Raw genomic sequence first — 21,506 nt, forward strand, 5'->3', positions numbered from 1 at the left:
ACCGTCTGTTTTCACTCTCTAATGCAGCAAAGGTGCAAGGTTGAACAACTAGAGCCTAATTAAAGCGCCGGATTGAAAAATCAATACGCATCAATATACACCAGGCATTATACTAAACAGTGGAAAATATTTCGTCAGAGCAGAACTGAGCGTGAGCCACCATGAACTTCTGCTCTTCTTATCTTCTTGTTTTGCTTTTTTTTGGCTTCGCTACCAGTTGTGCTATTTGACAACACACACACAAACACACACACACACCGACCACAGAGTTGTTTCCCTGTCAAGGAAAACCTGTAATTAAACTTTTACACTTGCCCCTCTTTCAAAGTGCTGCTTTAAAAATGCAAAGCTGCTCTTGTTTGCCTTCCAAGCACTTTAATCTGCTTTCCAACTGCCCACCTGAAAAGGCAGAGTTGTTCTCACTGCTCTCACAGCTACGGACCACGAAAGCACTTCTGTCCAAAAATGCTCTTAAACGTGGTTAAGTTCAAGTGGTACTGAGCCAAAGGGATATAAACGCTGCTGAAGCACTGACTTTGCTGCCCTGCACCAGCACAAAACCTCACTGAACAGCCAGTGCTTCCTCATGGTGCTGCCGATGCCTTCTTTCTGGCCACCCTTGGGGGACAGTACAGTACAGCCCTGGCCACCAGCAGTGCCCATTCACTTGTGTTTGCTGGCCACACTTTGCTCCTTGATGCACATTAAAAACAGTTGGTGGCAGGAGGGACACCTGAGCCAAGGTGAGCTGGTGAAGGAATCCTTAGCTTGTTGAGATAACTCTTAAATTTTAATCAGCATACTCTCTTATTTGCTGCCAGAAATAATTTAGATGATGAATAAATGCATGTGGAGAGCATGCATGGCTGTAATTCAGCAGTGGTCACAAACTCTGCCAATAATGCATGCAGCAGGAAAAAAAATTATTTATTGCCTTTAGCATGTGGTAATAAGTCTGGTTTTCTCATGCTGAAGTCCAGCTTAAGCTAGGCTGAAAGGTTGGCAAGGGTACTGGAAGGAAATTAATGTTTGCTGGAGGTAACACTGGGTGTCATCAGAGCTGCGGGGTGAACCCGACTTCCCCTGAGCTTCTGAACCACTGTATCTGGAAGGCAGGGGAAGGCTCTGCTGCAGGCACGGGTCTATCAGGGCGGGCAAGGAGGGGAGCCCAGCTCCCAAACTCCTCCTGCAATGGCCCTGTTGGGATATGGGGCTGCAGGGCATTGCTGGTCAGTGTGCGTCTACACCATGGTCAGCAGTGGCACATGGAGAAGGAGAGGTAGAGATTAAATTTGGGGCAACCTTCAGCCCTGACCTCCTAATTCCACATCCTGCCTTCCCTCGCACCTCATTACTCATTGGCCTGTCGAGCCTGGACTCCAGCCTGCCAGATTAAGGACGGCGAGTTTATTTAAAAGGAAACAAAACAAAAACACGCCAGTTTTCCTCATTCCTGGCAGCCACCGGGATGTCTCCCTGGGCAGGACCACACAGTGAGCAGGCGGTGGCACGCCAACAATTCCCTCACCCATCCACAGCACCATGGCGTCTGGGGGCTGCAGAGCGTTTTGGGGGCTGCCGTGGAGCCGGGCTGTGTTCTGCTCCAAGCCCTGTGGGGACAAGCATTGTCCCCAAGTCCCCTGGGATGGGCTTCTCAACACCTCCCTGGCTGCTGCTGGGGGTTTCACTCCTTCGCCTGCTCTTGGGATGGGATGGGTGGCCCCACACCCAAAGAACAGAGCTGTGATTTTACTTCCCTTCTGCTTCATCTGAAGGGACAGCCAAACTCTTTTGGGGTCTTTCTGCACACATTTCACTTCTTGTTTTGCACCGACTTGGGCTCACGGGTGCAGCCCAGAAGAATTGTTTTTACTTCTAGTCCAAAATGGGGAAATTCTTAGGCGTAAAATCCAGCTCAGCTGTGACCCATAAAGGACCTCATACTGCTGATGCTTTGTCAGGCAATCAAATTACACCATCTAACTGCAGAAATGTAACAGATACAGTTTGTTTGGTTTTTAACTCACCAAAAATGTTTAAACATAAAGAGACGCTCCGAACATTTACAGTCATGTTTGAAAGTAGAAAGTGTGAAAAATGACTTTTTTTTCCCATGTTTGAATTCATGCAAAACCTTTGCAGTCTCCATGAAGACACGCAAATGCAGCGCTGGGACCTCATGATGGATTGTTGGTGTGTGCACATGGACATGAAACCGTGAACAGAGGAATTTGCACAGGCCAGCATTCAGGTTTCATTCTGAAACCCCAGCAGAATCAGCCTCCTAACTTTGGCTGGTGTTAAACATGAAGGCAGCGTGCAGCTTTTCTCTTGCGTGGTTTCCCATGTAGTACTACTGACCTACCTCACTGCAGCTACAGCTGCTCAGGCCTTTGCATGCCTTCAGGCTTTCCTTCCGAGAGTGCTTCTGCTGCCAGAGGGTTTTGGCAACAGTTGTAATGTGCGTGATTATTTCCATTGAGGAAACCATTGGTGATAACAGCAACGAGGTGGTATGTGGGTGTAAGCCACAGCTTGCTGAAGGCATGAGACCATCAGGGTATGTAAGGATAGGCTCCTGATGCTGTCAGAGAGGAAGCGGCTCTGCACGTGAGATAATGTAGGGAAGGGAATTGGCTAAACATAGTTTAACCCCTGAGCTGCCCCCTGTGAATAAAGAGTTTCCAAAAGCCTTCAGACTTGGCCTGAGCTAGGCGCTCACTCAGCTAATGAAAACATTACATGCCCTCTGTCTAACCAACCTGATGTATTTGCTAAGAATTACAGCGAAAGGAGATGCTTTTTGGCCACTTCTGTTGCCATGTTCCCTGATACCAATGTCAATGTTATAAGCTCAAGCAGTATTTTAAGTTACTGTGATCTCAAATTTTGTTTTCTTATGCAGCTGCTCGAGCCAGCTTACATGCTGATCAGGATCTGCTGCAGCCTGGGAATAATCTGGCACCAGCTTCTTGGGCAGGCAAGTAAATCCTTACTGACATCAATGAACTGAAAAATTCTGAGGCCTGGCAGTGACAAAGGGAATAGTGAATGAGAGCAGTATTTCTTTATATTGATCTACCTTTCCTCATCTACTAATAACACTGGCTGTTTACCCTCTGTAATAAGCTGTGATGGGTGCTACGTGGGTCTTTGCTTTCCAGTTCTACAGAGTCAGTACACACAGACCAAAAAACCTCCCAGTAAACGAGCTGGCTAGGACTAGATTAAATTAAGTGCATTAATACTGTTGAAGCTTGCAATTCAAACTCTTGTTTGACAAATTCAGACACTGATTTTATACTTAAGAATTCCTCCAACCAATACTTATGTCTTTAACTCTGTCTACCAGACAGGAAGAACAGACTGCCTGCAAGAGAAGGGATGGGTTCCCCACTTGGGGAACCTGAGCAGATGCTGATGACCTTATGGAGGAAATTGGAGTTAATTTTGTTCTTTGCATTTCTGCTTTTAATGGTACTTCTCAAGCTATTCCTGCGCATCACCAAAGGTAGCAGTGTGTGAACAATTAAGCCCCAAATAATATAATTCTTCATCAGTTTCTCAATCAAGATTTGGTATGCTTCAAAGATAAGAGGGCTGCTTCTGAGAAGTGCCGAAATACAGGATGATTTTATAGCCTGAGGAAAGTGCAGTGTGACAAGTGGATGCAACTGAAGTTTGTAAGATGATGGAAAAGACTATTAGGAATGAGGATTTAAGAACTACGAGTGTACATCCACACAACACACAGTTAAACTGTGGAACTCAATAGCCCAGGATGCTGTGGGTATAAAAAATGTCTCTGGCCTTAAAAAGTGATAACGAAAAGTAATGGATGAAATAAAATAAAAATCCATCAAGGAGTAGAGAAGCCAAAGCAAGGTGCAGGCTCTGGCTCAGTTAATGAGAGCTGCTGAAGTCAAAGCCAGGAAGCTGAGCTATGGGGGCAGTGGTATGGAGAATTTCTTTTGTGGTGTCTTTCCTAAGTGCCTGCTGGTGGAGAAGGGCAAATATCCTTCCTAAACAAGACGCTTGGTCTAATCCTTATATTACCAATCTAAAATAAGGCAGTGAATAAAAAAGTACAAGCAGAGATGCATACCTTATGAATAGATGCCCGCCATTCTGACACAAGACTGTGTAGGTTCTGGTATGGTCCTGAGCGATAAGCTGATGTTAAGTGCTCCTTGAAAGTCAGCTGTGCTGTGCTGTTTAGCGCAAGAGCTTTTTGCAGGGATCCTTAAAGTTCATGCCAGTGGGTTGGCACAGCAGTGGGAGGCAGCCAAACAAGCCAGAGAGCGTTTTCTGTGGGAAAATGCAAAGTTTCAACTTGTTTGATAGCTTTGAGTCAAGACCAAACATCTATTAAATGTTTAAAAGTTACTGATCAGATAAAGAAAATACTTCCCAGGAAAACAGGATTTTCTCCAGGGTTGAGAAGCCCTGTGCAATGGATTCATCCACTCTGAGCACCTTCAGGAGGACCCAGGCCAGGGCCTACCTGTTCCACGCACAGACTCACAGCAAGATGGAGAGGTGTGCATTTGGGCATTAAGGAGCACTGCTTCAGCTCGCAGCTCTGAGGGAGCCCGAGACATCTCAGTATTCATTGCTGGCCCACTGTCAGAGATTACTGCCTTCAAACCCCAAGTCCCATCCTTGCTGTCTGGGGTACACTTTTAAATGTCTTTAATTACAGCAATTTCTGAGGGTTTCTGTAAATTGGTCACAAATGCACAAACTCCATCCTTGCAAGTTCTTTATACACTAGACCTGGTGAAATAGAGGCTGGCCAGTCAAGATGAGAGGTCACTATGCAAAACCTACCCCCACCCCTGCTCATTTTACCTTCATACAGTCTGCTGGTGCAGTAGGAGGGTCCTGTAAGAATGCAAGGCTGTTGCTCCTCTCCTTCTCGTGCTTGGAGTATCCAGCACTTCCCCTGGAGTGCTCTCTCATGGTCTGGGTTTCAGTTGGAACAGGACAGGAAGGTTGAAGACTCATTAAAAACTGAGGCAGAATGGGAGCCTGCAAAGAGCTAAGTCTGTGCCAAGAACAGAAGCAAAGTGAGATGGGCTAAATCAAATGCATCCAAGAAAATTTGCACGGATACATCTACCAAGGAAAATCCATACATTAATAGAAGCAGAGATTTAGGGGAACCTAAGGCAACTGCCTTAAATTCACCACAGTTGCCTTTCCAGTAGTTCACTGGTTTTCCCCCACAGTAGTCTCTCATGTTTACTTTGGCATTTGTAGGGAAAATGTCAGCAGAGTGCTGCTGTGTGTGCCCTGCTGTAGGATGTTGAGCTGTTCCAGTACCACGGCAGCTATTTTCCAACAGATTAACATTCAGATACTGGGAGAGTTCATCCAGTTCACATAAATCTGCATAAAAGTTTTATTAACTTATAGCTTTTATTTGGTGGGCCACCTACAAAATGAAAACAGATTTCTTACGCTCCTGTAAGATAGAAGAGACAAAACAATAATAAAAAGCCCAAGTCTATGAGAACATATGCCTTGCTGAAGAAATGAAAGAGCTGGTATTTCAAACAGTGGCATTGGCGTTTCCAGCGCCTCTAAATAAAAACAACAACTTAATTGTCTACTTACTGGATTCATGTTTTCCTTGTTTGCGCTGAGGAGAAACATGCCAGCGGGAAGGAAAAATGGATGCGAGCAAAATTAAGGCACAGGGTTGGCACTTGGGAGATCTGGTTTCAGTTCCTGGCTCTGTCAAACACTTCCTATGTGACCTTGTAAATGTCACTTTTGAGCATGTAAAACCATCTGGCCTGATCTACTGAAACATGTATTTAATTTTAAGATGCAAGTAGTTCCACTTACATCTCACACGCCTAAATTTAAAGACATGTTTACATGCCGTGCTGGTTGGGAGCCACAAGGCACGGCCATTGGCAGGGTGGAGCGCTGCCCCGCTGGCTTCAGAATCCCAACTTTGTCCCTTTTTGCCCCAGGTTTGTCAGAGCGGAGGCAGCCGCCCTTCTGCTGAGTGCAGCACCAGCACGGGAGTAATGCAAATAATTCACATGGAGGAAAGCTGTGGATTCGGATGCTGTTGTTGTAAATAAAATCTGCATTTAGGCACTGAAATAGTGGCCTGATTTGTAGAGTTGCTGAGCAACCAGTGCTCATAAAGTCAAGAGCCCATGAACGCTTTGTACTTGAGAAAATCAGGTCAGTCCTTGGGAGGCTAAACGCAGAAAGTGAACCCCAATTTCAGTGCTTGAAAATCCACCCTCGTGTGTCTTCAGGTGTGCTCTGATGCTCTGCCCCTTGTCATTGTAACCAGCCCTACCCACATACACTGCATAAAGCTCACACTCAGAAGTAAAAGTATCATCATTTGAGTATTTTGTTGTTTTCTAAAGGTAATTAAAAAGACAAGTTTCGCTGAGACATTCTAAATACATGTATATAATATACATATGTGTAGACACATGTTTCTAATGTAAATGGTATATATAATGTTATTTTATGGCATAGCAGATGTTTCTTAATTCCCTCCCACCGCACACTGAAGCAAGATTATGCCAGGCTATTTTATTATGAATAATGTGCTTGCTCCGTCATTAAGAGGGTTATTAAAGACATAAACAAACTTTTATGCCCTGCTTTTCAACAGCTGCTGGTGGTCTACAAAGTGATAATCCTGCTTTCAGCGAATATTCTTAGACTTAAATAAAGAAGGAAAGATTAAACACACCGCTCAGGCACCCAGGCTGACTTCTGAGTGGGCAGATCCAAAGTGTGACATCTCAGTTCCACGGAGGTGGGGGTGGCACTGCTTCCGAGCCAAAGCCTCTGGTTGTGGGCTGGAAATGAGGTGTACTGCCCCTTCCCACCGCCACACAGGAACTCCTGTGCTAAGTAAATGTGCCTGACTGGCATTTATTTCAGCGATGAGAGCAGGAGAGCAGAAACTGCATAGCAAAAAAGCAAATGCTGGCTTTCAATAAAGAAAGAAACATCTTGCAAAAATACAGCACGCACAATAGCTGTTTTTTTTTTTTTTTCCTTCCTAATTAATTATGTGGCAGAGACAGATCCTGCAGATCCTGTAGCCTGAGCTTTGAAGAAAATCAGCTGAGTAGGTTTTATAACTTCAAACAAAGGGGTAGGACGGGACAATAAAGGTTACGTGGCCGTGTTCCGTCACAGGCGCTATCGCTCTTAAATTAAGCGGATGTGACCTCTACACGACAAAGCTCCAAAGGTGTACGGGGAAGAAGGTTTATTCTTATAAATAGGACCGATGCCAGGTCAAGCAGGCCCCCTCACTTTGGACTTCCTAAAGAAAACAGCTTCAGACAGCTGAGCAGAAGAGTTATGGAGAGTGCTGAGATAGGAAATATCCACGGTTCCTGATATATTATGGTTGGCCCAGGAAGCAAGGAAGCTGAGAGCCAAAGGTAGTCCTAAAGGTGCTAAACTGCACAGCGCTAATGTACACAACAACATCCTCATACAAGCAGATGTTTAAAGAAAAGAAGGGGGAGGGGAAAGGGGGGGGCTGGGAATGGCATTTAGGCCACGTTGCACTCACCCTGGGGAGGAAAACTAAAAAAGGGGAATGTGGAACCAATTTTCAAGCTTGAGCAACTGAAAGTCTATTAAATGATTCTGTCATCAACATGAGATGAGAAAAAAAAGTAATAATTTATACAACAAATTGGGTAATTGTAGCTGCACGGACAAATGATATTTCTTCCCTGATAACTGAATAAACATTGTTACAAGAGGAAGGTTATAAGGAAATAGCCACTTTGGTGAACTACAAGCACCAGGTCTCTGCTGCTGTTCGTGTCAAAGGAAAGGCACTGCAGGCTGAAGGGCATAACGCTCCTGATCACAAACAAACATGCTGAGCTGCTAAGGGGATTTTTTTTTCCCCCCAGAAACTGAGCTGATAAGGAAGGGCTCAGCTTCACGTAACTACAAGCAATCTCAGCCCGATTACTGCATCATGTCAAATTTAAATCAGTTTAATTCTCTTGAAGATACAGCAGCATAAACTGGAGGAATTAACAGCAATAATACGCCTTGTTACCAATTAATTCATTTACTGAAACTATTATTTTTTTAAAGGTAAGCTGCATAAAAAGCAACAAAAACAAACAGGACAAACCTGGAGTGGGTGCATCCAGAAGCCACGCAGCAGGATTGCTGTGGGAGCAGCCGTGACACCGCGCAGAACCTTCGACTGAGCTCTGGATACGGCAGCGCTCAGCTGGGGCTGCACCTGAAGCACACAGGCAGCTCAGCAGCCGGAGCACGTGGGAACACATTGCGGAGCTTCAGGGCCTTGGTGCTGTATTTTCCTTTCTGCCATATCCTTTCTGCAGGACGCGGGGAGAGGCGCTGAGTGGCCTGTGGCCTTTGCATTGTTTTGGTCAGACCTGTGCTGGGTTGTGCCTCGGGGAGCAGCCCCAGCAGCTCTTCCTGCAGGGTCACTGCGGAGAACAAATCCATCAACGATGCACCCAGCCTGGGGACTCAGCAGCATGTAGGCCCGGACACCAACCATGTTAGCCCCAGACTGGGGGAAAGGCACGTATGTTTGCTTACAGGGCTCACCTAAAGCACAAGCACAGTTAGAAACTCACCTTCCATGGGAAATGGAGGGCGCTGAGCCAGCGTGGAGTCACAACATCTAGTCATGAAGGTGCCCAGCAATGGCTTGCTTATGGCTGCACAGTGGAATGGAAAGGAACTGGGAGCGCAGGATGTCGGATCGCTGTGGGCTGTTGGGTTGCTGGGGCATCAATGGGACACAGGCTGCAGGGGCCATGTGCTGAAAGGCCAAGGTTCGGCTCCTCTGCTGCAGGCTGGTCCTTGAGGAGCTGAAACAAGAGGGACAATGGAACATGGGGCTGCGCTAGGATCAGTGTCCTGTTTTATGTCTTTCTGCTTATCCGCTCTCTATCCAAATGCAGGCATGTGTGTAAACAGCGCCAGTCCCCCATGCCTGACATGAAAAATAATAAAAATATATTTACATGACTTTAACATTAGGCTATTAGAAAGCTGCAGTCAGTATAACAGAGAGGAGAAAAAAATTACAAAGAATGATTTGCATAGCAAACACATTTCACAGTTGTTTTGGACAAATGCCCTCGGTAAATATGTTTAAAGTCATGTACAACAAGAATATTTTATCACAAGTAACCATGTTTTAATAAACACTTCGTCTTTTGGTATTTCATTCTTTCTCATCATAATAATAGAAATATAACACCATATATCACTGTAAAACACATTTCCACATAAACGCTGATAAGCACAAAATATTTTTCATCATTTACATTTTAACTGTAATAATATATGGCAGGATTAAAGCTGCATCCATCATGTGTCTAACTAACCTTGCTGTAATGAATTTTTAAATGTAATGGTTTCTGTCACAAAGTAAAATCATACATAATATCTTCTGACACAGTATGCTGGCGTACGCGAGGTTTTAAAATGTAAATGCAACTTCATTTTTAATTAGATTTATAAACTCTAATAGCTATTTTCTTTTCTATAAAACCAAAGGGGGAAAGAAAAAGCTGCGCAAAGCCTGCAAGTTTTTCCTTAAGGTACAGCACTGTTGGAGGCAGGCAGGCACCCAGGAGGAGCCAGCCCTGCTGCAGGAACAAAGGCCGGGCACCACGCACCCACCTCGTGCCACCGCCAGGAGCCGGCCGGCGGAGCTGCAAGGACAGCAAGGACAGCACGTCCCCAGCCCCTGCCCAGAGCAGCAAACAGCCCGGCTCAGAGAGGAGAATCATTAAAAATAATTTGCAGGAGCTTTCTGTTCAGCGAGCCCTTTTTTTTTTTTTTTTTGATACAATATTTCCTTCAGTGATTATCGCCACGGACATGTTCTGCCATATGGATGGAGCCGGGCGAGGAGGCGGCTCAATACCTGAGTGGTTAATTAAGAGCTGTTGCTGGGCCGCAAGAAGCAGGTTTGAAATCCCTCTTCACTCACCGACAATGAGTAGCTTTTTTAGCAGCAGCAGTCACTGGGGACAGCCAGAAGCACAGGGTAATTATTTGAGATAACACAGAGCTGAAGAGCGCGTGTGCGCGCCCATGTGTGCGAGGGGGAGCGCGCCGGCGAGAGGGCAGCGCTACAGAAAGTTTACAATAAAAAGGTCAACATCTCCTATTTTTCTGTACAGTGTCGGCAGTCTGTAATGCCTTTCTACAGTGAATGACAATGGATTCTATTTTTTTTTTTCATCTTAAGAAAATGAATCTCTTATTTGGCATTCAAACTTCACAATTGTGAGCGTGGGGCAGCCTAGCCAACCCGAACGAGTCGTGCTCACCTTATCGGCGCGGATGCTGAAATGACTTTGATTGCATTGTTGTAAAGTAGCAGCAATTCCAACATTAACTCCTGGAAACCCTGCATGCTCTGAAGAACAAAGGAGAAAAGCGGTGAAACAAAAGCCAAGAATGAAATGAAGAACATCCTTAATGCAGACATTTAGGGCTAAATTCTTTGTACACTGCTACAGGAACAGCAGAGACTGTTGGCTTTAACCAAGGAACTCACTTGAGTCAGATGAGCATCTTGGCTTTGGCCACCACATTGCTCATGGTCAGGGGCACATGGGGGTATTGCTGAGGCCCTTCAGAACACCAGTGGTTCTCTAGCAGAGATGTTCAGGGATGCTCTTGTGACAGTGCATCCCACTCACTAGTTGTCCCAAATGGCAAAAAGCAGCAAGGTAGCTTACAAAGGCTTTTTTCTACAGTGCTTCATCTCTGAAGTGTTTATGAAGCACGGGACCAAGGTGCCATTCCAGCCCACCACTGCTCAGTATTCAGACAGAAAGCAAACTGTGAAGTAGTACACTGAGGTCCATTTCATTTCTCAGAGCTGCAGAGTATGAGCATTCTTTCTCTAACCATCAAGGCTCATCTACATCAGGAGCTCAGAGTACTATTTCCCTGTTTGTTTCTAAGAAAGTCTTTCTACTCCTTTACTGAGCAGCCAAATGATGAAACCTCTGTCATACGTTTTTGGCATTCCCAGAAAATCCCACATGTGATTTTCAACTTAGGAGGCTTAAATCTCCATCCAAACAGGCGCTGTGTGCAGCTCACACAAGCGCTTAGGCTTTGAGCTGTAGGGTAAAAATAAATTCAAGAGAGAACCTTTCTCCTCCTCCTCCTACCTCCATTTTCATGTCCTCTCAGATGCAGGGAACAGCTCACCCAGAATGACAGGAGACTCTGAGCAGAGGCAATAGGAGGACATGCAGTTATTGGGCATCAACCAAAGCCCCAGACCATCCGCCGGGGGGGCACACGGCGTACCTGTGCCCCTGCTCTTTCCATAGACAGATCTTGCAACCTTTGATGTTCCTCCAGTGCAAACAATACCACTCCAGCAGCGGCACTTTTGCCAGTGTAACTGTCTCAGCTTTGTTTAGAGACTGCCCAATATGTTAATTATCTTCTTTACCTCGGTGGCATTATACTGTCAAACCATACAACAGTCTTTAGAAAATAAAAGCTAACACCCTAAGCTGCTGTACCCGGATCCCATAATATCTATTCACTGACAATGCCTGAGCTGTCAGATCAGAAGAAGCTTCATTCGAATAAAGGTGGGCAGATGTGTGATAATGAGACAGAAGCATACAGATGCTAATATAACTGTTCAGCAGAGCAGGCTCGTCTTCGTTAGGCAGACCCAGGTAGCAGCTGCAGACTGTCAGACACTGGAATGCTGCTTTCTCTTGATTCTCATTTAAGATCAGCTTCGTTCGCTGTCTGTCAGTGAACTTTTCCCTCACAGGAGCCTGGACCCCTAGGTGATCAGTCACATTTCGACATAACTAGATGTCAAAAGAAGTTTAAGTTGTATGACGAACTGTGATGCATTCCCTGTGCTGGCTGGCAGTCTCAGCCCTCCAAGGCGTCTTGTTAATGATCCACCTGGAAACTCTAGAGTATTTCCCGTATTTTGTTTTCTTATTAAAATACCGGCTAAGCCTTTGTCAATATCCATGTCAGCAACTGTAAGCTCAAGACAATATTATCACAAGCATAATTTGATTTAAAAACGAAGCGCTGGACCGACGCTGACCAGGCAGCAGGAGACACACACAGAGGGAGCAGGATGCAGGCATTCAGCTGCTGTGATTTAGCATCATCAATTAAAACAAAATATTGCTCATTCTCTCCTCGGCAGAGGCAGGGGAGATATAACTGAAGTTGCCCTATGCAATATGTCTGCAGCCAGGCAGCCAGCTCCGCTGATGAACACAACCAGGAATAAGATAATGGGGAGGCTCCACAGATGAGCACACCATTCAAATACGCAGGAGCTCGGAAACACAAATAACCCGGGACTGTCACTGCACATACTGCTGGAACCTTTGAACTGGGAGTCTCAACTCCGGCAGCCTTTCATCTGTTGCTCAGAGCTGTTTACCCGCTCACACTCCTGTTTCAGAGAGCAGACAGGCTGAGGCTGTTTTACATAACGTACACACGTGCACACACAATGCAGCTAACGCTCTCCTACCACAGTTGTGCAGCAAGGCCAAATATCGCCCGGTGCTCAGTCGTGTCACACCGGTCTTCACACTGCTTCTCAACTGCCTTCCTTGCTTCCCAGCATTTGACTTTCAACATTACAATTCTTGTTAAGATGGCCAACGTAACACGTCTGGCTACAATTAACAGCTTTCTGACCTTAAATTTCTGAGCTAAAAGGCCCGGGGGGAGAGATTCCACAATTAATGAGATTCTTCCTTTTCATTTTTGGGGAGGGTGTGTTGTATGACACGTACCAGCCTGACACTTGCATTATGTTTTCAGTCGAGAACAGCTATCAGTAGATTAACAGAATTGCTGAAATCACAAAATCTGAAACGTGGCTGTTGCTCACAATCAGAAGCCTGTGTCACTTAAAGGGGATGTGAGAAAGCAGGCAGCTCCATCCACGTTTGAGCGGAGGTTTCTGGCATCTCCAGGGCTGTGGGAAGGCCGCAGGGAGAGGCAGGTCCCACACCACGCAGCCTTTGGCTTGAGCCACTGCTGCTCACATTTGTTCTGTACACACAAATCCAGCTTCTAATGGTGATGAAGAGTAGATTTGGCAATCTGGCGCTTTCTCTGCTTTCCCCATATCAATATAATTCTTAATTAAACACTTCTCGTGGCCAGTTGATATTCGCTAATACTTTCTAATATAAAGCAAGATGTCTCCCCCTAGATTCTGGTGTTTAGTAGCCTGAAGCTCATTAGTGCATGTGTTCTCACCCAGGAGTTTTAAATATTTAACTAGCTAGGATTCTTTCAAGAGGTCTTAACCTTATAATTTGTAATAACTTGGGGATCTCATATCTGAAGTGTAAGTTATTAAAAATGTTTCTTCCCTTCACCCTGCATTGATTTCCTACTTCTAGCAATCACGCTAAGAGCTATTAGGCCAAACAACTGCAGCTGCCTATTTATTTCATTGTAGTAAAACACAAGTGATGATAATAGATTTCCTAATCGAGATTGATCTTGCACAAAAGCCAAAAACAATGCACGTACCGCCTGGGTATACAGTGCATTATGCATTATGCACTGCATGGTTAAAACCGTGCAGCTACAGAATAATACAGGAAGGTCCACAGAAACGAGCGTGCTGACGGATATATCTTTGCAGGAAGCACATTACTTCTGTTGCTTGTAATGGCCTGAACATGTGATACAAGTAAATTTTGTCTAAAAATTATCTAAGGACCACCTAATGTGCTCTGATGCTACTGAATGTCAAAAATGTCAGCAGCTTCCAGTAATGACTCTCTGACATAAACAGTAAGGGAGAAATATTACAGTTGCTGAAGGAGTTGCGAGGACAAGCATGCATTTTCATGAGAGGTCTCTTTGAATGGCAGCAAGTACTCAAGCAGGCAGCGTTCCCTGCCAGTTAAGCTGGCCAAAGAAAGCGCGCTTCCCCTGAAAGACAATTAAAATGAGTTAAATGAATTAAAAGGGCCCTGCGCAGTTACAACGTGGTCAGAGGTTAGAAACGGTAGTATCTGGATTTATGAAAATCACGTGGCTGCCAAGCCTCAGAAATTGTGTGTAACAAGGGAGCCATTCGAGCAGCAACATAAACAGCTTTATAAAATTGAGGGCAATATACATAACTCTTAATTTCTAGGAGATTATTTTGTCAGCAGTTTTGCCATCTTAGGACCTGGGGAAAATACTGATTTTTAACGTTTGATTTTTATCGAGCCGCTTTCCTAGGGAGAGAAACTGCCGGTGTATTTGCGACCCAGGAGCAGCGGATAAATGCAGTGCCCTCCTGATTGTTAGAGATGTTTATGGAAGGAGAGGTGACATTCGCCTGTCACTCTATTTTTTTTCTTAGAGAGATGAATTATAACAGGGAGGGGAAGGGGAGAAACATGCCTTGGACCGAAATCAGGAACGCATAACAGCATTCCCTCCAGTTCCTTTGTGTGGAAGGCCTCCACCTGCCATCAGCTGTTTAGCTGTTTATGCAGAAGCGTAATTACTCACAGATATGTAAGTATTAATCTTGCGGCAGATACCCAGAATGCTGGAGTATACTTTTTTTTTTTACCCGTTACACACACAAAGTCTATCAGAAAGCATTTGTCTCCCCACTCTTTATTCACTTTCAAAGGGTTAAACAGCCTATTTACAGGGCTGTCAGCAAGCTGTATCCCAAATCATGAAAAAGTCTGGCCTAGTTTTGTTCGGCATCGAGACTTGTCTTCTTGGCCTGTTGTTGTTACCATCATGTAATATCCATGACAATCGTGTTGTGCTTTTTAGGGGCTCTGTAGTGCTAAATCTGAGGGGCCACTTTAAGCCAGTAAAGGGCTTTATTTATGTGGATTTGAAAGAGTCTTGTGAAGGGCCTTCCACTCAAAATCCTCTTCAGCAGGTCATCCTGGTTTCAAAAGGATTTAGATGCAGAGGCAGTGATCAGTACTTCTATCACGTTCTAATAGACTGACATGAGCATTTGTGCCTGAAAGACAGGGGGAAAAAAGTGATGCAGATTTGCCCTAAATTGGACTGATGCACAAAGCGGAGCGCGCAATTGACTGACGAGGTAACCCCTCACACCCTGCCTTTACACTTCTAACCGGTGCCGCACAAAGAGGGAGCCGTGGGAAGCTGCATGGGAGCAAAGCATATCCATTTTCATGGACCATATGGAAATTTTGTTTTGTGTACAGAGAAAGTGTCTGATAACAGTGACCTTAACTGCCATATGTGTATGGTGAATAGTAAACAGAACAAACCACTCAGCTCTCTGACCCTTAGCATATGGACATCTCTACCAAAGGAGAGTTTTCACAGCACATCCACTTTCACTGTCATCTCACTGGTAACCCAGGGGATTTCACTAGATTTGTTAATGAATTGCTCTATTGACTTATATCTGAGCTTGCCTCATTAGAGTAGAAGAACAAAATTTTTATCTATGTTTTCGTGAAGGGGACCAGAATGCCCCTCCTTTGTTCTGAGGTGGGTAATCTGTAGGGCTGTCATCTGTTTTGAACTAATTTATTGTGTCAGTTTAAGAAGGCTCTTCAGTGTTCATTGATACTCGAGCTTCACTCCAAGCCTCTTTAAATCAATTTTTTCCTTGTGAGTGGAATGTTTTTTAGGCCCCTGCTTGGTTTACAAATAGCTGAACATGTTGTTACCCTGGTGCTGGCTAGCTTTAGAGTGCCAAATACAAGCAAACTCAGTGAGCCTCCATAGCACCACCTGTCATGAAACGGCTTTCAGAGTGGCTACAAGCCTTGTACAACCTTGTCCCATTCACCTTCCCCACCCACCATCACTCAGACAACAGCTCTTCATAAACTCGCCTGTACCGAACCAGACAGAAGCAGTACAGAAACAGAAGACGTGCATAGGTCATAAACGTTCTTATTTCTACCATGCTGCCGTTAGTGATGGGCCATTGCTTTAGGATTTCCAGAGTTTGAAATACAGACTGGCCTCCGATAACTACACCGTGACGGCCATCAATTAACATGTTATTAAACAGTACACCAATAAAGAACACATTATGCCTAATGGCCAGTGTGGAATCAGAAGGAATTAGTAAAATGAGATTCGATAAAATGCAAACCATAAAGATAAGCTTCTGAAGATTGGATCTGACTTTCTGTCTCTGCTTTCAAGGAAATAAATGGCCAGCACAGTGAACTCCCTTCTGCTGCTCCTCTACCTGCCTTGAATCACAGAATCACCAAGGTTGGAAAAGACCTAAAAGATCATCCAGTCCAACCGTTCACCTATTACTAATAGCTTCCACTAAACCATGTCCCTCAACACAACATCCAGTCTTTCCTTGAGCACCCCCAGGGTTGGTGACTCCACCACCTCCCTGGGCAGTCCATTCCAGTGCCTGACCACCCTTTCTGAGCAGTAATACTTCCTAATGACCAGCCTGAATCTCCCCTGCCGCAGCTTGAAACCATTGCCTCTAGTCTATCACTAATGACACGAGAGAAGGGGCCGACCCCCAGCTCACAACAACCTCCCTTCAGGAAGTTGTAGAGAGAAGAATTCACCACACTCTGCACAATGTGGGCAGGAATGGACACTGACGGCTCTGGAGTGTGGCACTTGGGGAAAACCAACACAACATTACAGCTTTCTTTTTGTACCCAGGCAGAACACAGTTTTGATGATTCTTTTTCCAATCTAGACTAAAGGACCTTGAAGACAGAGGAACACGCAGAGCCCTGGACCTTTCTGTAACCACTGTGCTGCTGTCAGTGTGAGGCATGCAGGAAAATTCCCACAGCCAATCTTATGATGTAGCGGGGTTTTTTTGTAACATTATTATGAGAATCAAAAATACAAAATGCAAGAAGACCTCTGTGTCCACCCATGACATGATGTGAGTTACTGCCACTTCAGCTGCCTTCTATAGTAAATCAGACCATGAAGGTCCCCTGCACAGTCAGAGACGGAAACAAGTTTCATTGAATAGTGACCAAATTCTGCAGTCCTTACTCAAGCAAAGCCCACAGTGAACTTCCAACAGGAGCTTTCACTTGTCAGGAATTCCACCACTAGCAGTCAATGATTTTTCATATTGCTGGCCAATGTGGAAAGTGTGCTGGAGTGAGGTAACCCTTAATTCAGCTTATGCAGACCATTTATGCCCATGTACTTTCTGCATAGTTTAACTTTCAGAATCAGCTGGCTCATGTTATTACAAGGTTCTGTGTAAGGCTCTGGTTATACCAGACTGACCAGCTCCAGGCAAACAGCACAGCAAGGTGGGCTGAAGAGCTCCCGGACACAAAGCCATACCTGGACACAAAGCCTTACCTGGACACAAAGCCCTACCTGGACACAAAGCCCTACCTGGACACAAAGCCTTACCTGGACACAAAGCCCGACCTGCAGCACCTCAGGAGGCAGCGCCGGCTCCTTTCTCTGAGTTGCCATGGAGCCATTGGCTCACCCAGAATCAACTCTGCCTTCATAAATGACTCATCCTGCTACCGAAATCTACGCGTAGAGATTGTTATTAAGAATCCAATATTAATCAAGCCACGGTATTGGAGCTGTCACAGTTATTTCCTACTCTGAGCACAGAAAATAACGATGTCCTATTATTTCAAATATCACAGTGAGAGTAGTGCGGGTAAATACTAATTTCTTCACTGGAAACATACAGATAAATACTGAGATGTGAAAAGCAACCTGAGAGCACACAAGGAACTAGAAACACATTTCCTCAGGGTTCACTCCTTCACTGGTGGCCAATGCTGTCAAACATCTGCACCATCCTGGAGTCAATCCTGCACTTCACACTGTCGTAATACCCAACGCCTGGCACACTGACCACCAGGCACCAAACATCGTGGAGCTGCAGAGTTTTAGTGTATGTCTTTAAACAAAACGTACATAAGCAAAATGCTGACTTCTTACTGCAGCTTTTGGGTTTTGTTCCTCGAATCTTGTCTTATATGGGAATCAGTTTAAAGCCGTTTGGATCATTTATGTTTATTTAATCTAGGAATCTCTAGATGAAATCTATCTAAAGAAATCAAAGTAAATCCCAGTTAGAAAGATATGATGCTATTACTGGACACAATTCATTGATGGTCAGATCATTTCTTGCAGGGAAACTGGTGGCTTACAGGTATGTAAGGAATGTAACACATCCCCCACTCACTCATACACCAGAACAAACCTGCAGACCAGCGCAAGATGCAATTCCGGCCTTAGAAGTTATTTCAGACTGAAAAACGAGGCTGGGTGCTGATGGTTAAAGCTTTAACACAGTTGCGTGGAAATATCCTGCTGAAAAGCTGCCCAGCATGCTTGACTCAAGGCTGAGGTGTTCAACCTTCCCCTTCTTGTATCTACAGGACAACACAGGAGAGGAGACAGTTAGAAGAGCAGAGAGATGGGAACACTGGAATATTTACTACACTGCACAAGAGATGGCAACATAAATAATTCACCAGGACAAATACACAACTTTGGAATTTCATTTCTGTCTGTACTGTGATACTGCACCTGCACAAAACGTAGGCACAACAGAACTCAAAGAGTACAGTATCATACTTCAATGGGCTAACCATATATCCCTTAAAAATCACTAACTGGGCAGGAAATGGCTTCATTCAGCACAGGTGTTTCAGACACATAACAGCTACCAGAGAAATTGCTATAATAATTATCTGAAATCATGGCTAATGACTGGTATCACAGGGTGTTTCGCCTTATCAGATGGAATATTCACACACCCAGGAACAGATACAACAAACAGTAAGTGCAGGAATTGGGATTTCATGCCACACGTTCCTTTTCTGTCTGTTATGGATCTTTGGAGCAGATCTATAGGGATCCTTTAATTACTGCTAGCAATTGATCAGCAGATCACAAACAATGTCAACTGCTTAACTGCATTTTGCAAAAAAAAACTTCTCAGGTTCTGTTGGTTTTTGTTTCACACCAGGACGATAACAAACCCAACAAACCCTGCTAACTGCTCCTGCAAAATTCATTAGCTTCAAATGGCAGCGCTGGGATGGAAGGTGCCAGGCCTGGGGCTCCTACTGGCCACTCCAAGAGAGCAATGGAGAGAAAATGCTCACAGCACGGCTCAGGTAAGTTTCTCATAACAGAAATCCATCTCCCCCTCCAAAAAAAGATCTGATGCTCTCTAGCAGAGAAACATAACAAGTTGGAAAAGGTGAGGAATAAAATATCTCAATCAACTTGCTTGCTATAAATAGAAGTAAAGGACCATTGAAAACCAACTGACATACTTTTAACACTGCAACACTAAGTCCTCCAGAGGACCTTCACAATTGTGCCACCATGCTCGGAGGTGCAAGCAAGCCGAGGGCTTTTTGTGCACTCTTCGCCCTGTGACGTTATTTCCATAAGAAAAAGCTGGAAGTCGAAACTGTGACAACTTGCACCGACCCATGGGAACGCAAACATCCATCTCCTGATAACACGTTGAGATAATGCACGTCACCACTGCAGCCAGCATGAGGACACTTGTCTTCACTTATTTTATATCCACTCTATCACATTCCTGGCCGCGTTTCCCTATCTTTCCTTTCAACACACTCCACGCATTCCTTTGGTGAAGAGCACAACTTGCTCACCCCAACACAACCGGGCGGCACAACTGCGCTTTCCTTCCCGCAGCTGAACAAAACCTGCCAGCTACTTCAAACTGCTATTCTAGAAGGTCAGTTTTTCACACCCTGCTATGGGAGCAGCCTGCCTTTCTCTTTTTGCAGGGAGTTTGGCTGCTGGCCGCAGCAGGGCTTTCCTCCCACAAGACAGAAACGCAGTGCTACACTCTGTGATACCTGGAAAGCACCCAGAAAAAAGCACACGTGCAAGACTCCTTGTTTGCTCTCCATTATTCTATTGATAACTCCTCCATTGTGTTGAAGCCATCGGCATATTCTGCATCCCATTCACCCCGTTAGCTAAGCCTTTAACAACACAAACTGTAACAGAACCCTTATTTATAGATCTCAGTGACATTTCCACTGGGTACAGACAAAAACATTACATTAACAGGAGCGTGTCTGGTGGCGTGGAGGGGAGCAGGGAAAGATGCTGATCAAAAGCAAGAAGTATTAATGTGAAAATTCACGTTCCGTCTATCGCCTGCTCCAAGGGCACAGAATGGGAGCAGCAGAGAGCGAAGGGGAAAACCCCAACCTGGAAACATTTCATTTTGCAGAAGTGTGTTTGTGGAGTATTCCTGTCACTGGGAAATAAAAGCATTCCCGACGGTGACGGGAAAGAAAGCACGTCACGCTGCTTTTATTTTCAGCAAAAAGCTGCAGTCTTTGCTTTTAATTTTCTAAAATTCAAATAAAATTGCGTTGGATCAAATGTAATGCTTCGCTCAATGGATTTACAGCATTTTAAATTGGTCCATTCAGCACTGAAATTACAACCACCAAAACTGCAATGCCTTTCAGGTGTCTGCACGAGGCTAAAGCAACTGATATTACCTGCTGTGCTCCAGCGCAGAGCTGAGGGAGCTCCTCCTGTATTCGGCATTACCTGAAGCAGAGAGAGTCATTTGTCTCTGTTTCTACCTCAGATTTCTTCTGTCCCTTCCCCTTGAGATGATACATTGAAGTAAACCATTTTTCTGGTGATTAAGAACCCAACCTAACGACCACTGGATTCGCAAGTGTGGATTTCAACAGGTGTCAGATGTGACCTCGGTTTCTCTATTGGGACCACAGACTCTTTGCTTCTGACTGCTAATTTTGTCTCCTCCACCGGCTCTGCTTACCGAGGGATTTCCACTGGGGATATGGAATTCACATTTCTGATGACGATGTCGCTATCTTATGTCTTTACAGTGTATTTTGTTCTTTGAAGGACCTCCCTCTCTCCCTCCACTGCTAACCAACCACTATTTTTCACTTGTGTTGTGGTTTCCAGGTGATGCTGTACCCAGCACAGTGAATTACTCTAAAATTCATCTCGAGAGGCAAGCAATGTGATTTGTTACCTACCCGGCGCCAGAAGAGCACACGGATTAGGATATACATTTTAACCAGAGAGAAATTATTTGAATTTAGAAAGAAGTGATTTTTCAGTTAAACTTTTACCAGATGCTGTATTGAGTTATATACCAAATTCCTGGTAGAGCCAGGAAAACGACTCCCAAAGTCTCATACTCAGTGTAGGAAACAACATTTCCACACACATCTGAAGGCTGAGATTTTTTCCTATGGGCATCTTGTGGGCACAGTTCAAAAGGCTGTGTGTATTCACATATATAATTTAATACAGAGACCAACGTTCACAACACAAATTGCACTATCAGATTACAGTAGTTCTGAAAAAGGTATTTTCTCTGCACACCAACTATACAAATTCAGTTACCTAAATTACAGAGATTCATCTCTTCGTGGTAGAAATGATAATTTAAGCCTTATTTATCTGGGAGTGAGCTACGC

The 21,506-nt window shown here is 44.7% G+C and overlaps 2 long non-coding RNA genes across 3 annotated transcripts in view; one reads left to right on the forward strand and one right to left on the reverse strand.

The window, feature by feature from the left end:
- LOC140257475 (uncharacterized) overlaps nt 1-9,384 on the forward strand; it is a 134,031-nt gene extending 124,647 nt beyond the window's left edge. Inside the window, exons 8-9 of the long non-coding RNA XR_011905028.1 lie at nt 2,906-2,980; nt 8,116-9,384. This is a non-coding gene — a long non-coding RNA (uncharacterized lncRNA). The remainder of the gene's footprint in view (nt 1-2,905; nt 2,981-8,115) is intronic.
- Nucleotides 9,385-14,896: 5,512 nt separating this feature from the next.
- LOC140257476 (uncharacterized) overlaps nt 14,897-21,506 on the reverse strand; it is a 75,368-nt gene continuing 68,758 nt past the window's right edge. For both annotated transcript variants that reach the window (XR_011905029.1, XR_011905030.1), the window contains one exon: nt 14,897-15,037. This is a non-coding gene — a long non-coding RNA (uncharacterized lncRNA). The remainder of the gene's footprint in view (nt 15,038-21,506) is intronic.

This window comes from Excalfactoria chinensis, chromosome 11 (assembly GCF_039878825.1).
Source record: "Excalfactoria chinensis isolate bCotChi1 chromosome 11, bCotChi1.hap2, whole genome shotgun sequence".
NCBI classification, from domain to species: domain Eukaryota; kingdom Metazoa; phylum Chordata; class Aves; order Galliformes; family Phasianidae; genus Excalfactoria; species Excalfactoria chinensis.